This window comes from Megascapheus bottae, chromosome 14 (genome assembly GCF_031878675.1).
Source record: "Megascapheus bottae isolate mThoBot1 chromosome 14, mThoBot2.hap1, whole genome shotgun sequence".
Classification (NCBI taxonomy): domain Eukaryota; kingdom Metazoa; phylum Chordata; class Mammalia; order Rodentia; family Geomyidae; genus Megascapheus; species Megascapheus bottae.
In genome coordinates this window covers 26,962,624-26,979,267 of record NC_143522.1, presented here as the reverse complement: position 1 = coordinate 26,979,267, position 16,644 = coordinate 26,962,624, and the positions used below count along the sequence as shown (strand labels likewise).

Below are 16,644 nucleotides of genomic sequence, written 5' to 3'. Positions count from 1 at the left end.
CAGATCTCCCCAGAGTTTATGGTCCTGACCTAGTGCCCAGCACTTTTGCATCTGAGATGCCATCCCCAGGCTCTGAGTCTCATGTCAGGCCTGACCTTTTGGCTTGGCCATTCCATTGGCAGGCCCACGTGCTATCTCCCTGCCTATCTTCTTCTCTGACTCCTGCCCTACTCTGCCATTATCCTCAAAATCTGCTTCCTTCTTCCCATTGGCATGGTCCTGGATTAATTTCTTGCCTTGCTCTAACCTTCAGGGTCTGCCAGTATCCAGGCTTCACACAATATTGACCTTGACACTATGCTTCTGGGTCCTGTGTAGCCTTTGAACACTCTCCTTTGCTCCATCATCCTAGTTCATCCATGTACATCTAAAATCCCACTAGTTCATAAACAGGGACAGAGTTCTGATCCTCCTTTCAAATGAGAACAGTGGGGTCCACAGATGACGAGAAATGATCGATGTCACCAACTTACCTGGGAATGGGATCCCATTCAGTAAGCAGCAGTGGTGTGATCCTGCAAAATGATATGCCCTCCTTTACCTATAGTGCTTCCCAGTTCCAGGCAGTTTCACGGGCTCAGAAAGGGAGGCAGGAAAGGAAGCTGTAGTCCCTCTCTCTCTCTGCCCTAGACATTGAGTTCAAGGTCTTGTGTTCTACCACTTGAGTCACAACTCTAAGTCCATTTGCTCTTAGTTTGCCTTTCAGATAGGGTCATAAAATAACCTTTGAGATCAGTCTGGGCTGGTCTCAAAGCTCCATCTTTCTCTACCTTTAAAGAAGACTGGATCACAGGTGTACCACCAGACCCTTTAGGAATAGAAAAGCATTAGGACAGTTTTAGGTTCACAACTAAGCTAAAAGCAAGGTACAGAGTTCTCATATACCCTCTGCCCCATCTACACAAACCAACCTGACAAGAGTGGTACATTTGTTATAGCTGGCGGGTCTTCCAATGCCTGGGGTAACAGTACCCCAGGGCAAGGTTATGGCTCACTCTGGGGGTGGCATGCTCTCTAAGCAGCCCTATTTCTCAGTTAAGGAAGCAGCAGAATGGAAGGGGAAGCCCAGGTTTAGAATAAGGCAGATAGAGGTTCTTGTCCCCTCCAGGCTGTTTTAAGTTCTTTAAGGTTAAACCTCACCTGTTAAGCCAGGCACTGGTGGCTCATGCCTGTAATCCTAGCTACTCAGGAGGCTGAGATCTGAGGATCATAGTTTGAAGCCAACCCAGGCAAGAAAGTCCATGAGACTCCTATCTCCCATTAACTAGCAAAAAGCCAAAAGTGAAGCACAAAAACTTACAGATAGTAGTGAGTTAAAACAATTTAAAAAAAACAAAACAGTAAGAATCTCCCTGTGACTGCCAGCACACGATGGAGGAAACAGCAGACACTTGGCAGAGGTGATTTCTTGCGGTAGACTCACTCACCTGGACTGAGCCCAGTTCACCTTCTCCGGCCCCTAACCCAGAACATCCTGGCCAGGACCCCCTCCCCACTCTTGACATGGGAGTTGGCTGTGGCTCTATTTGGCCTGCTGGCATATGCACAGGAGTGACTTGGCTAGTTCTGAATATAAACCTTGTGAGACATATGACAGCCCTGTACTTCCCTACAAACCACCTTTCAACCTGGGGGGCCGCTGCCCCTTCTGCCTGGGTCACCAAGGGTCAGATCCGCTTTCATCACCACCACTCTCCCCAGCCTCTACCAAGCACAGCCAGGCGCAACTGCCAGCTAAGCCTGGCCAACATGGCAGGCCAGAGATATTTAAAATCACTGATTTTGGTCTGGGAGGCTCCCCAGCGCCTATCCACTAACATATATCCCAAATTCTAGTCCCCTTCTGCCTAAGAAGCATCCCAGCATGCATTGCTCGGAACACTCAGCCTGGGACAGGACAGCCTGCTCTAGGCCCAAGAAAGCAGCAGAGGCAGAGGCTGCCTCTGTGAGGACAATGCCTCCAGTGGAAGTGCCCGCATTCCTGGGGGAACCACTTCACCCATGTGGTGTTTGCCAGAGCTGCCCACTTCATTTTTCTCCTTGTCAAAAGAAGAAACATTCCAAGTCTTCCTGTGTACATCTGAGTAAAAAACTACCTTCGAACGTGCTTTATCCTCATTACTAAATGCTGAAAGAGCTAAGGGACAGCAACCGGGCTCTGAGTTCAAGCCCCTGTACTAACACAGCAAGCAAGCAAGCAAGAATGAGAGACTGGGGGAGGGAAGGAGGGCGAAAAACACATTCTCTCCTTTCTCCAACCTCCCCCCTCCTTGCTCCTGATTCCCAGGACTGAGCCCTTTTTGGTTCTTCACTCTGATCCCAACCAATTCTGATATGGTTGACCTGGCTGAGGGTCCCCCAAATCAGAGCTGCTAGTTTGTTTGCTTTCTTTGCAGAGTTTCTGAAATCCCTGGTTTTCCTAGTCCTCTGTGGAAACTGAGACAGGTACAGTAGCATGCGAATGCTGGTTAACAGAACCCTGGGACTAAGAGGTGGGAAGGAGTAGCCATGACCATTTCCGGCAGAATCTGCTCCAGTGCTGACCTTCAGATCCAAGGAGTTCCTTTGTGCACTGAAGTATACTTTACAAATCCGTCCTCAAGATTCAAGGAGAAAGAAACTTGGTTATTTTTTTTTTAAAGAATGAGAAACTAAAGGCAATTAAAAAAAAAAAGGGGGGAGACCCATCAAATGTCATTAGACTTCATCAGAAGCATTTCTCATGCTGACAAAAGAGAAATAACAAAGAATGTGTTCCTGTTATTTTTCCAGAGGGACGGTCTATGTGCGGGTGGAGGAGGAAGTTATAAAAGATACTGGGGAAAACGCAATAACTGCATCTTTCAGTGCACCCGAGTCTTAGTCTTTGGGGGGCAGGGAAAGCCACAGTGGAGCACTTTAGATGCCCTACTTAATTTTGAAAGAAAAAGAAAATGATTCTCGATTTCAATGGCAGCCCCATCACAGGCCTCTACCACCACCAGGGCAGGAAATTAGTTACCATGGCAACTTCAGGTTGCATCATTAAGAACTTTGGAAATGGTGAGAGTTGGGTGGCAGAGCTTAAACAAGGAAGGAAGGAAGAAAGAAAGGAAGGAAGGAAGAATGGCAGGGAGGGAGGGAGAGGGGGGGGAAAGGAGGCTTCGAGGGCAAGAGAGATTCAGGAAGGGAAGAAGTAATCTCTAGACTTTTCTGCCCCAGCTGACTTCAAATGGTGATTGTCAGCGCTCGGCCCCCTGAGTAGCCAGGATTACAGGTGTGAGTTACCCATGACACGATAACTTGACCATTTAATTTTTCTTATCCATTAACAGGAAATAAAACAGATCACAAGATATAACCTTTCCTTACTTTACTCTTTATGAGAATTGAGAACAGCTATATTTCAAGCTCCCAGTGTTCTTAAGTAGTTTGATCTTGAGCTCATACACTGGACAAATCATAAAAATCAAACTGTGATCTCCAACTTCTTAACACTGTTCAGTAACTTCACTTTTAAGAAAATTAAATTTATGTCAAAGAAGCATTTTTATTCAAAGGAACATAGATGAGGTAATATGCCATTATGTCTGCAGTAGATAGTTTTGTTTGTGTTGCCTCATGTATAGTGGGATGAACCAAATCCCTAGCCCTATATCTTCTCCTTTTTCTTTTTTTGAGCTCAGGGCCTGAGCACTGTCCTTGGACTTTCTCAAGGCTGGAGCTCTACCACTTGAGCCTCAGCACCACTTCTGGCTTTTCTATGTATGTGGTACTGAGGAATGGAACCTGGGTCTTCGTGTATGTGAGGCAAGCACTCTACCACTAGTCCAAACTCCTGCCCCCCCCCATATTTTCTTAAGAAAGGTCATTTTGGTTCTTTGCCTAAGCTTTCCTAGAGGAAAATAAAGGACCTCAGACAACCAGCAAGGTCCCTGCTTCCCCAGAAAAGCTCTGGAAATTGTGCACTTCCAGTTTTGACATCTGCTGACCATTTGTTGTATGGGTCGTTGGCTCTGTTTGTACTTTTCAGTGCACCCCAGCAGCATGTTACCTTAAATCTTCCAATGGTCATACATCTGTGATCTGTAATAGGAGGGGATATTTCCATACAGACACATAGTCCTGTTTGAACAAATCTATCTCTGCCATATTCCTGTGCCTCCCCGACCCCATACTGCTCAAGATCTTCCTTTTTCCCTTCCCTATCCCACATTCACCTCCCAGACAGTCTTTCATGACCCGTCATCATCATCATCATCATCATCATCATCATCATCTTAGGTCTATATTCCACAAATAAGTGAGAAGCTGCAATACAACCTCTATACTCCACAAATAAGTGAGAAGCTGCAATACAACCTCTAATCATTCGTGGATGGAAACCCATCCATTTTCCGACAAATGACATCAGTTCATTTTTCTTTATAGATGAGTAATGTTCCATGATGTGTATGTATATATGCACAGATATATATCTACAGATATATATATACATGCATGCATACACACATGTAATTTCCTTATGCACTCATTAGTTCTTGAGTGTCTGTAATAAATATGGGTATGATAAACATGGTATATTAATTTACACTACTCCTTTGAATATATGCCCAATAATGGTATGGAAGGCTCGTAGCAAAGACCTATCTTTCATTTTGTGAGGAGCCTTCATGCTGGCTTCCACAGTGGTTGCACTGTTTAGATTTCTACCAACAGTGTATGAGCTTCTCCCCATCCAATCATGGCCAGCATTTGTTGTTTGTTCCTTGATGGCTGCCATCCTGACTACTGTGCAGTGCGATTTTAGTATCATTTTGGTTCACATTCCTTTATGGCTAAGAATGGTGACCATTTCTTCATGTAGCCATTTGTATTTCTTCTGAAAACTGTATGTCCAGTCCACTTACCTTCAAATTGAATTATTTATTCTCTTGCTGCTTTTTTAAACTCTTAGTATATCCTGGATATTTATACTATTGAATAACTTGTGAAGATTTTCTCCCATTCTATGGGCTAACTTTTGATGCTTGTAATTGCTTTATTTTAATTTGATATGGTCCCATCTTGTCCATTCTTTCCCTGATTTCCTGGGCAATTGGAGTTCAATTCCATATATAATTACCTATGCTACCATTTTCCACATTTTTCCTGTCTTACAGTTCTGGGTCTTATATCAAGATCTTTGATCATTCTGGAGTTGATTCTTCTACAGGGTGAGAGGTAGGGGTGTAGGTTCAGGCTCCCACATAATGGATAACCAGTTTCTCAGCCCTGTTTGTTAGAGGTTGTCTCCATCTATAAAAGGTCTTTCTTTGTACTTTCATGGTGATTTAGCAGGAAAGTTCTGAGGAAGCACAAAGGCAGGAGGTCCTTGACGAAGGAGGACACTCAGAGGGAGTTCTGGCCAGGTCTTGTCAGATGGGATGGCTGGGCTGTGCACATGTGAGGAGAAAGAAAAGACCATGGGGAGAAGTGAGGTGGGCACCGGTGCCGCCATGGGACCAGAGCCCAGGACCTGACAAGCAGGAGATGCTCAGCAGATGCGATGCACAATGAAGAGGAACAAGAGACAGTGCTGGCTCTGGAGAGGCTGAGGCAAGAGGACTGTGGAGGCCAGGCTGGGTTGCACAGTAAACTGCATGTGAACTCAGGCTATATAGCAAGACCATATCTCAAAAAGCCAAGGAAGGAAGACAGAGACAGATAGACACATACACGAAGACAGACAGAGACAGAGACAGCAGGAAAGAGCTTTGGTCCAGGTCCAGAGTACCTGAAGCACCAGCACCAAGAAGTTGGAAGCTTAATCTCTAGACATGGAAAGCTCTCAAAAGTTTTTGAAGGAAAAACAACTGGGGAAGGAAGGGGGGAAGTTGTGCTTTGGGACCATTAAAAAAGCAGCCAGGGGTAGTATAGAGTAGAGATTGATATTTCCAAGAGAAATTAAAGCTGAAGATTTATTCTCCCTAACCTCATCAAATGAAGTCATCTAGAAGAAGGATTTCATCAGCTATAAAATGTATGGGATTCTTATGATTATTTATTATAACAATAATGCAAACTCAGGTAAGATTTAGACCTCTCCGTTCAGATTCATTTCCATGTCTCAATCATTTTAACAACCCCTCCTCCTTGCCACCCCCACCCCCAATCCTGAGTTGTGTTTTTACTTCCCCAGGCTGTAACGACAGCTCTCGTACTATTGGGTGCCATGTGATTAAATAGTAATGTCCTGGGCTTTCACCTCCAGGGGAGTTGTTTTGGTGTGACACAGAACAGGCCACAGCAGCATAACGTCACACAACAAAGAACCAAATTCTAGCCAGGAAAGAATCCTTCCCACCAATGGGGCCTGGACACGCCCTCCAAGCCCAGGCCTATATTGGCACCCCTCCCTACCAATGCCCTGTGAGGGAAGGTGGCAGTGAGTGGTGAGGCTGTTGTGGGAAAGTCTGAAGGTGAGCAGGAGGATGCATCAGCAGCTGCATGTGAGCTGCACACTGATTGGGGCCTGGAGAAGATGCTACACACTTCAACCTGTGACACAATGGTGTTAGTGGGTGGCCAAGGAGTAGATGCTCTGGCCTGTGGCCAAATGTCATAAGCTCCTAGAACAGACCTGCCACCCTGGAACAAGGAAGAACAAGGCGAAGCCACACGGGGCAACCACCCCATGCAACAGTGGTGTGTGTTCATCTCCTACGCTAGTGACTGCGACAACAGAAAGGTATTTCCGGGGGCTGAGATCCCTAAGGTCAAGGGCCCAGCAATCCAGCATCTGTGAGGACTGACCGTCTGGTTCGTCGACAGCACCTTCTGCTTTGCCCTCAAATACGGAAGGGCCCTACTGCTTCCCCGGGGCGCCACCCTCCTGACCTAACCACTCCCCAAAGGCCTCCTCTCCTCACCCCATCACGTGGGGGGTTAGGATTCCAGCACACACACATACCCAGAACACAGCAGGCCTTACACTAGAGCCGGTTTCCTTTTCCCCAGAAAGCCTGAGGGAGGGGCCCAGGGGGAAACTGAGGAAGAAGCCATCAATATGGACACCATCAGAGCACAGGTCCTCTTTCTCTTGATGTCTTTGGGGACCCTGAGGGGAGAACAACATGTGCCGGGGTGGGCTCAACCCAGTTTCTCTACCTCAGTACTACTACCCGTGCTCGGGGCCAGGCAGTGCTTTGATGTAGAGAGGCCATCCTGGGCTTGGAGGTGCTCCTGGCTCCCAGACTCTGGATGAAGCTCCCCTGTGCCCTCCACAAACAGGGACAGTCACAAAATGTCTCGCTGGACATTTCCAAATGTCCTCTGAGGGACAAACTCGTACTCAGTGGAGAACCACAGCTCTAAGGCAGTATCCAAACTGCTCAAGAGCCCACGAGCCCTTCCCCACCAAAACAATGCCAGGCACACCTGCAAGCCATGGGTGTCATTTCAACTTTTCTAGCAGGGGGGCTTTCAAAGGAGGGGAGGAATGGGGGAACTGAGTCTTAATCTCATAATGTATACGAAATACTATGGTTGCAACATGCAACCAGATTAAAAATTACTGATGTGATGTCCTTTAATTTTGTCTTTGGGGATCCAGTGTGGATTTTATACCTAAACCATGTTGCCCCTCACGTGTTCGGCAGCTACATGGGCCGGTGGGGGCCGCTGCCTTGGCCTGTATAGGCCGGAGGTGACAGGGACTTTAGGAAAAAGCCATGACACTAGCAAGCAGCAGCCTTGTGTGCAGCTCCGCAAGGGAGGGTCTCTAGCCTGGAACTCCTGCTGAGCCTTGATTGTTCAGGATTACAGGGGCACTGCCAGGCCGAGCAGAGTGGACTCTTGAGTTGTCCATGTTTCACTGCTACAACAAAATGCCCCAGGGTGGGGACTTTATAATAAAAAGAGGTTTATTTAGCTCCCAGTACTGAAGGCTGAAAAATCTGACACTAGCCAGTCCCACTGGCTCTGTCGCTGGAGAGGAACCTTGGCCAAAACCCTTCAGGGTGGATGGCACCATGGTGGGAGAGAGGAAGACATCACAACCCTCTCTAGTGAACTACACCAGATCCCAAAAGAAATGACCTTAATCCCTTTCCTCAAGGGCGTTGTCCCATGTTGGCACCTCTGCCACATCCAGCTTTCACACGCTAGGGCCCAGGCTTCCAATACACGCAGGCCTCTGGGGACACAGCATGAATGTCCCCTTTAGTGTGAACCCCTGAACACCATGTGGAGAATGCACTACACAACTTGAGGGTAGGGATGGGAAAAACTGAGAGGAGGGCAGGAGTGATACTATCCAAAGACATTTGTACTCTTCACCTGATGCATGGAACTCTTACCCCTCTGTCCATCAATAAAAAATAAATAAAAAGAAAGCCCCCTTATCACGGCGTCAGGCAGGCCCTTCCTGCTGTAGAACAAAATGCCACAAAATGGGATGTGATGGAATCCATTCACCTAATAGCCATTTCCTTTTCTTTCCCCCCATGGCCTCAGAGCCACCACGGGGACTCCACAAAGATTCTGCTGACCAGCTTGGCTCTCTGTCCCAGAAACAGCCCATCCGGAGGTGTCAGCCCCCCCCCCCGGCTCTCCTGTTCCAGGCAGGGAGACTCCTCCACTTATGCCCCCACCCCCATCTCACTTTGTTAATAAAAGTGCTCTTCCTCGAGTGCACTGGAAAGGGGAGGGTGGGAGATAACACGTGTGGTGTCTCTGATATTAATAGCACCGAGTGTCACACACTGTGACAGCCAGGCTGGGTACGGACTCGGGCGGGGGGCCCTCCTTTCTGGGAGGCAACGCTCCCCCTTGCAAACAGAAAATAAACACAGCCCTGGAGGAGCACAAATGCCAATATCTGTGAAATTTTGATTAAATAATAGATATGTGTTCAGAGCACTTCTTTATAGTATGTGATTAAGAAAGATAACTAGACATTCTTACAGCCCTGATGATAATAATTATTCCGGCACATAACGTGCAGAATATGACACCAGAAAGGCCATCATTAACCTTTCCCAGGGTTATTTTTTGGGGTGTATTTTTGACACCATGGACACCAGCATTCAGAAACTAAATAAAACTACATAGTTCAGGCAGTTACCCCCGGTGACTGCCCTTATCCAGCCCCAGATCGAGGTGGGGAGGGGGCGGGGAGAAGAGGAGAGACAGAGACAGAGTATGAGGGCCATAAAAAGCCTTTTATACAAAACAGATGCTTGTTTAATATCGAACATCTGGCCAGTCTTATAAAGATTTGTATTAACATTTCTGCAACTGTCAGTAATTCAGAAAACTGACAGAGCGTCCCTGGTTAAATTTTTGCTATAAATAACAACCTTAGACCTAGGCTTTTCTTCTTCTTCTTCTCTAAAATTTTGTTTCCTGCTTGCGTGTAGTTTGGGGGCCCTGACATCTGATAACCAACTCCTCGGCACTTGGGGATGCAGGAGGGCGGGGTGGCTACTCCAGAACCTCAGTTCCCCAGCCTGCCTCTGAGTGCTCCCCAATCCCCCCCACTTCAGCCAGACCTGCCTCAGCATCTGTCACTCAACCTGCCCTCATACCAAGAGGGTCAGTCAGTTTTGCGGCAATAACAAAGTGTCCCCAGATGGAATGGATTTACATGGCCACCATTTCTTTTGTTCGTAACAATGCGTTTGGGGAATTTGGGTTGGGTTGGGCTGTGTCGTCTTTCTGACCCGGTCTGTCCTCCAGTCTCCCGCTGGCCCAGGGCGGTGTCCACCAGGCCCTTCATCTTAGTTTCAAGTGCTTTCTTATCCCGGGGCCTGGAAGCCTGCACACAGCTAAGGCGGGGGCCACACCCACCGGCAGCAGAACACCAGTCTCTCTGGGCCAAGATTCACAGCATCCCTCCGGGCAAAACCTATTGCCCAAAGCAACTCTCCTCCCAGCTCCCCTGTGGTGAGGAAGTTTGGCAACACACCACTGCTCACCAAGGTCACCCCTCTAGAGTCAGCTTGCAGGTGGATGTACTGGGAAAATTCAGCTAGGTTCATAGGTCACTTGTCATGCCATTCAACTCTCCAAGATGATGATTGGCTGCTGGCATGTCCCATTGAAGGTTCCACTTCTGCCTCACCGAAAGTTTCTGGACCAGCATCTGGCTGCTCAGCCAAGAATGGCTGAGGATCTGTCCTTTCTGTCAAGTTCAGCCAACTGACCCTGGCAGAGTGTTCACAGCTGAACATATATTGGTCCTTACTGTCACTGTGCCAACGTGCTGGAGCGTCACGAATTCTCATCCTCATGTTTAGAAGGCCACAGTGCTAGCCAGCATACTCAGCCTTCCCAGCTGGTCTGATGTGAGTATTGTGGAAGGAATGCCATCCAGTAGCACCTCAGCTGAGCCTAGCAGTCCCTGGATGGCATGTGACAATGGCCTGTGGTCATGGTGGGGGGGGGGGGGAGACTGTGATAGTGAAACTGGAAAACCCTGACCTCAGATACCCACAACGAGCACCTGCACTCTGCCTTGACCTATCTCAAAAAACCAACTACACCTGGAACATGCTGGAAAGTTTGCGACACTTTGCTCCTAAGAGAGCAGGACCCACAGGTCTAGGTAGTTACCTCCTGGGCTAAGGAGACCGGGCACCTTATTTAAAGAGGAAGAAATTAACAAGAAAAAGTTTTTGGGGGGGGCTGTCTGCCTTCCAAGGTGGCATTTTCTGGTGACTGGCCCCTGGTGTCTCTCAGCTGAGCGCCATGTCACACATGCCCTGGCGTTGGAGACGCTATAATGGAGTCCTGGTGTCACAGGAACAGGAAGCCAGGGGCACAGGGTATCGGAGCCATGCCTCACCACCCGGGGAGCCATGCCTCACCACCCGGGAGGTGAGCCAACAGCAGGAGCTCTCAGCAACCTCTAGCATTGCCTAATGTGGGACCCTCCCACCTGCCTCTACAGAGGGGGACGGGGGCGGGGGGGGGGGCACACAGGCAGGGGACTTCTTCAAGCCTGAGCTAGTGACATTTCGGGCCAGTTCGACGAGTACATGGAGAAAAGCCCTGGGCCATTCTCAAGTCCTGAGTTTTCTTCCCAGACCCCTGCTTGTAAGAGCTCAGGTATGTCATTTTCGAGCAGCCTGGTGTGGTGGTGCAGGTGACTGGCCGCACAGGGCTGTGGTTAGGGGTTGAAATCTTTCACACCGTGCACCAGAGTTCCCCAGGCTGGTGACAACTGGATGGGGAGTGGCCAACACCCCTTGCATCCATGGTCTTTTTATCCAAAATGACAAGGGCAAGATCCACTTCCCCTGGGTTCTCACAAGCAGCAGCCAGCCTGGCCTGGCCTGGTCCAAGGAGGCCCAGTACACGTTGCTACAGGAAGACACAGAAGCTCAGCTGCCACCAGCAGCTGCCATGCTCCCTCCCTCCCTCCCAGCCTTCTATAAAAGCCTTGGACTCTTCCCTTCCCTCTCCCCTCTTTATCTATCCATAGGCATGGTCCACCTATCCAGCAGACCCACTTCCAGCTGTGGCCCTGTAGAAATGAAGCCCTCCTGTCTTTGGGGCTCCCCAGGACTCCAGGTGATGTCTCCAGACCCTACAAGCAGTCCACGGTGGTGCCAGGAGGCTCCACCATGACCTGGGCATGCGCTCCCAGAGCCTCCTTTAGAAGTTAGAGAATGTCTGGGCCAAGAGTTTGCCTACTGCTAGAGCACTTGCCTAGCATGCACGAAGACCCGGGTTCAATTCCTCGGTACCACATACACAGAAAAGGCCGGAAATGGTGCTGAGGCTCAAGTGGTAGAGCTCTAGCCTTGAGAAAGTCCAAGGACAGTGCTCAGGCCCTGAGCTCAAGTCCAGGACTGGAAAGAAAAAAAAAAATGAATGTCAAGCCGGGCTGGGTGGCTCACACCTGTAATCCTAGCTACTCAGGAGGCTGAGATCTGAGGATCACGGCTCAAAGCCAGCCCGGGCATTAAAGTCCGCAAGACTCATCTCCAATTAACCACCAGAAAACCAGCAGTGGTGCTGTGGCTCAAGGGGTAGGGTGGTAGGCGTGAGCTGAAGAGCTCAGGAACAGTGCCAGGCCCAGAGTTCAAGTCCCATAACTGACAAAAAAAACCCCAAGAATATCAAATGTATCCCAGTGGGCGCAGCACAGGGCTCTGTCCCTGTGTGGTCTTTTAAAGAAGGAGGCAGAGCCTCCTCTGCAAGCTCTGAGAGAAGATGTAATGTGGCTAGCCACTCACACATGAATTTTGTCATTAAGTGTTTAAGTGAAGGGGAGTTGTATGTTCTTCCATCACGTGCCTTACATTGGAGCATAGTGGGTTTCTTCCACCAACCCACGAAAACTTCTCCAGACCTCAGTTTCCCATCTGTAAAACAAGGGGCTGGTGGCCCTCGTCTTCAGTCTTCAGAGCCATCGCACACCATAAGTCTTCGCTGCCCATGAGTAAAACCCCACACCTGAATGCACTGGCCTCTCACTTTTTTCAGAGGCAAGATGTACACAAATCAAATCAAAATATAAATCATCGCACCCTGTTATGGGTTTCACACACAGTTTCTTTTAATAAAATATGCAAATACTTTGCGGTAAATTGATTTCCCAGTTTCATTCTCTTATCTCCACATTTATTATTCATGACTCTTCCATTCCTCACTTGAAGCACAGGGGTGGGGGCAGGGCACAGAGAGTTCTAGAATGTAGCCTTAGCTTGTTTTCTTACAGTTATTAGTAACACGGGATTATATTCTCGGGAATAAAAGTTACAAGAAAACGTTATTTCTGGTCTCAAGCTAAAAACAAGATAGGAGAAAAATCTTCCCTGACCTTAATCCATGGATATGAACCTCCTGGAAAAACTTTACAACCTGTGTGTCTTTGCTGAGGCAGACAATGACAACCTCAGCGATCTCCTGTGTCTCAGGAATTTGGTGAGAGGGCCCAGGTGTGGTGGCACATATCTATAATATCAGCTACTTGGGAGGCAGAGAGAGGAGGATCATGGTCCAAGTTTGGCACAAGGGAAAAGCAGGAGATTCTGTCTGAAAAAATAAACTAAAGGAGGGAAAGTAAAAAAGAAAAAGAGGGAGAGGGGGAGAGGAGGAGGGGGAGAGGGAAGGGGAGGGGGAAAAGGAGGGGGAAGAGGGAGGGAAAGGGGGAGAAGAGGGAAAGTGGGAAAGGGAGAGGGGGAGAGGGAGGGAAAGAGGGAAGGAGGGAGGGAAGTATCTTCTCCCCCCAGCACCATTCTCCTCTAGCCCATCTTGCCCACCATACAACCTGTCCTCTTGGGCTCTCAGGGCTCTCCACAGCTGGAAGCACCAGGCAGATAACTGCTCCAGTACTGCAGTACTGAGGGCCTGTAGCCTCCAGGCTCAGACTTTCCAGACACCCTCACAGTGGGGGGTCAAGGGACTTCCAGACAGATTGGGGGGGACGGGATCAGATGCTATGACAGAAGCACTGAGCATTCCTCGGGTGACCTTTTGGCACCAATGCTCACAGTACAACTCTGTCCTGCAGGATCAAAGAGGACAAGGAGGCTCTGGCCAGCGGGGCACATCTTGCTTGCGGGTGATGCCAGAGAGCAGTCTTGGGGCGAGGGTCTTAGTGGCAGAGAACTTGAAGAGCTGTAGCAGCTTGGGGTCTGTCGGGCTACTGGATGTATCTTATTTCTGACTAGTAGAAGCTAGGCGTGGTTGTGTAGGATATACAAATAAAGCGGACTACAGCTGGCTAAAAATCAGCTCATTTGGACTAGGTTTAAAGCAATCATGTGTGTATGCATTTGTGTTCAGGGTAGTCGAGCTTTTGAGCCACCACAGGAATTTAGTCTCCTTCCTATCTGACCACCAGAGCTGCTCTCCATGGAAAAATCTCCTTGTCCTTGGTGTGTGGCGTCTTAAACGGACCTCATCGCGGTAGGCTGGCCTTCTTTGTACACTGGCACAGGTGATCTAGAGGACAGGTGCAGTGTGCAAGCATGTATTTCCTCTACTTTCATATATTTGTTGGTGTTCCATTGACCAAAGCAAAGCAAGGAAGGAAGGGGATTATATAAGGCCATTGTAACACTCTGTCACAATAGCTAAGCTGCAACCACAAGAAACACACTTTGTGTGTGTGTGTGTGTGGTACTAGGGTTTGATCTCAGGACTTCATGCCTGCTAGACACATGCTCTGCTATATCATGAAGCTATGCTTCCAGCTCTTTTTGTTTTTGCACTGGTTATTTCTGGGTGTGTATTTGTATTTGTGTGTGTATTGGGGGGGAGTATATGCACGTGTGTGTTCCCCTACTTAACCTTTTCACTCAAGACAAGTGCCCGATCGCTTGAGCCACACCTCCTCCACTTCCAGCTTTTTGGTGGTTAATTAGAGACGTCTTCCAGACTTGCCTGCCCAGGCTGGCTTCCAACCTGCATTCTCAGATATCAGCCTCCTGAATGGCTAGGATTGTAGATGTGAGTCCCTAGTGCTTAGCTACAAAGATTTCTGGGGTAAGGTCTTCCTCCCAGACTGGGCAGATGCCTGAGCCACTGTCTGCCTGTTTTAGGCTTCCCATCACAGCTAGAATGACAAACAAACAAACACATGCTATCACACCCACCTGCTTCTAGTCAATCACAACCTCCCAAGAAGCCAGGATTACAGGCAAGGGCCACCTGTGCCTGGCTAAGAACTGATTGTAGAAAAGTCAGTCTTCCTGACAAGGTGAGTTTCCCCCACAGCAGATCCTGAAAAAAAGGATCCTGGCGTGATGGCTTATTGAAAAGTCACCTGAGGAAGCCAAAGGGGAAAGGGACAGGGAAAATGAGACCCACAAGGAATAAATTCAAGGCAGGGAGAGGCCCAGCTGGGACTTCTGATAAGTACATGGACAGGTCCAGAATTCCCCCTAGATCTTGAGGAGGCAGGAGCATTGAGGCCACCTGGCTTGAGTGACAGTCAAGGTGATGGGGACCCTGAGGTAGGACGTTGCCGCTGGACTGAACACAGCTGCCCAGCCTCACGTGTGAGCAAGCCACCAACGGCATCTGATACCCAGTCACCAAGAAATGCCTTCCAATACCAGGTCAAGTGCAATCAATACATACACAGAACTCAAGAGCAAACAGGGAGGATCCCCCCAAACACATACTGCACCCCCAGTTATCAACCTAGGGAGTCTCTAGAGTGTAATGGAGAGAATGACCCACCAGGTTCATTGGTGAAAAGGAAAACAGACTGTGAGTCATCCCTGCAACTGGGCTTCACCAGAAGGGCCTGGGCCCAGAAGTCTGCCTCTTTCCTGGAATTCTCACCACGAAACAAACACTTCCTGGAACCCAGAGGAGCCTCATTGCATTCTTGGCAAGAATGCAACAGCCCCTCGTGGCAGAATTCCCCGTTATGGATAATAACGCTTATGCTAGCCATGACCTGTCTCATTGCTGCCCAAAAGCACAGACTTGCCACATGCCACACGCCTGAAATCAAGAGGCCACTTACAACCAACCAGCTGACCATTTTCTTCCCTAGTGATATTGAAATCCTCTCAGATCTTTGTATCTCAGGCTTGAGGAATGACCGAATGGGAGTTCAACCGGGTTGGCAGGCCTCCCTTCATACAGTATTTCAAATCAAGAGTTGTAGAACATTTCCAAAGCGTGTTTGCAGAGGCATACCTCAGAGAAGCCTCCTTCCAAGACTAGCTTTTCAAAGTTCCGGCTAATATGTTCATTGCACACATATTGTATTATTCAAGAAATCAACTTTTCAAAGTACCTTCCTACTTCTCAGAAAGACAGCTGAGCAAGGCAGCTCTACTGAAGTCAGGTTTCAGTGTACAACAGAAAGCCCAGAACAATCCAGACTAAACAAGTTAGAGGCACATCTCCCTTGTGCGAAAGAAGACTGGAGGGAATTCCAGGCTGTTGAGACAATTCTACCATCACCTAATACCTTGTTTCCCTCCTCAGTTACCTCGAGGTCCATCATGGCTGGAACTCCAGCCATCTTGTCTGCAACTCAGGATGGAGGAGAGAAGAAAGGCAGATGGGCAAATGGGACTCCTTCCTTTCTGCCTTTCAAGACTCCACAGAAGCTCCGCCCAACAACTTCTGCCTGCAGCTTCACTGGCTAGCACTTGTCTCATGACCATTTGTAGTTGCAAGGGAAGCTGGGAAGTGTAGTCTTCTAGTTGGGGCCATGTTGCCCCATAACAGACTCTGTTAGGAGGGAGGAAGGAGAGCTTAGGCATGGGGTAGGCAGCTAGCAGTCCAGACTACACTGAGATTTCTACGACTGGGGATGGAGTCACACAGGAAGGAAGATCTCAGAGATAGATCTGCAGGACACCTCAGGGCCTTTCTCCCTGAGGACATTGTACCTGTGTTATCAGAACCTCAGGAAGCATTGGAGGCCTGGTTCCCACCAGGCAGCCTTGAAGGTCCCAGGAGGCCAGGCGGGGGCCATGGAGGGCTGCAGCCTGAAGACCCTGGGCTCCATCTCCACTCCAGGAGCGAGTCCAAGCCAGGTAAGGACAAGGCCATCACAAGACTCTTGCTCACTTTGCTGCAAGGCCCCCATCAAGGTGGCCAGCCTCCCACTCCCATTAACACGCTGGGGCTGCAGGAGGCCAGCAGGCCTGGTGGTTAATGTAGTCTCCAGGCGGGAGTTTTCTGAAGGTCTCATTCGAGGTC

The 16,644-nt window shown here is 48.8% G+C and overlaps 1 long non-coding RNA gene across 1 annotated transcript in view; it reads right to left on the bottom strand.

Moving 5' to 3' along the window:
- The window catches only part of LOC150054890 (uncharacterized), a 38,951-nt gene extending 22,936 nt beyond the window's left edge, over nt 1-16,015 (bottom strand). The window contains exon 1 of the long non-coding RNA XR_016537670.1: nt 15,926-16,015. This is a non-coding gene — a long non-coding RNA (uncharacterized LOC150054890). The remainder of the gene's footprint in view (nt 1-15,925) is intronic.
- Between the last annotated feature and the right edge of the window lie 629 nt (nt 16,016-16,644).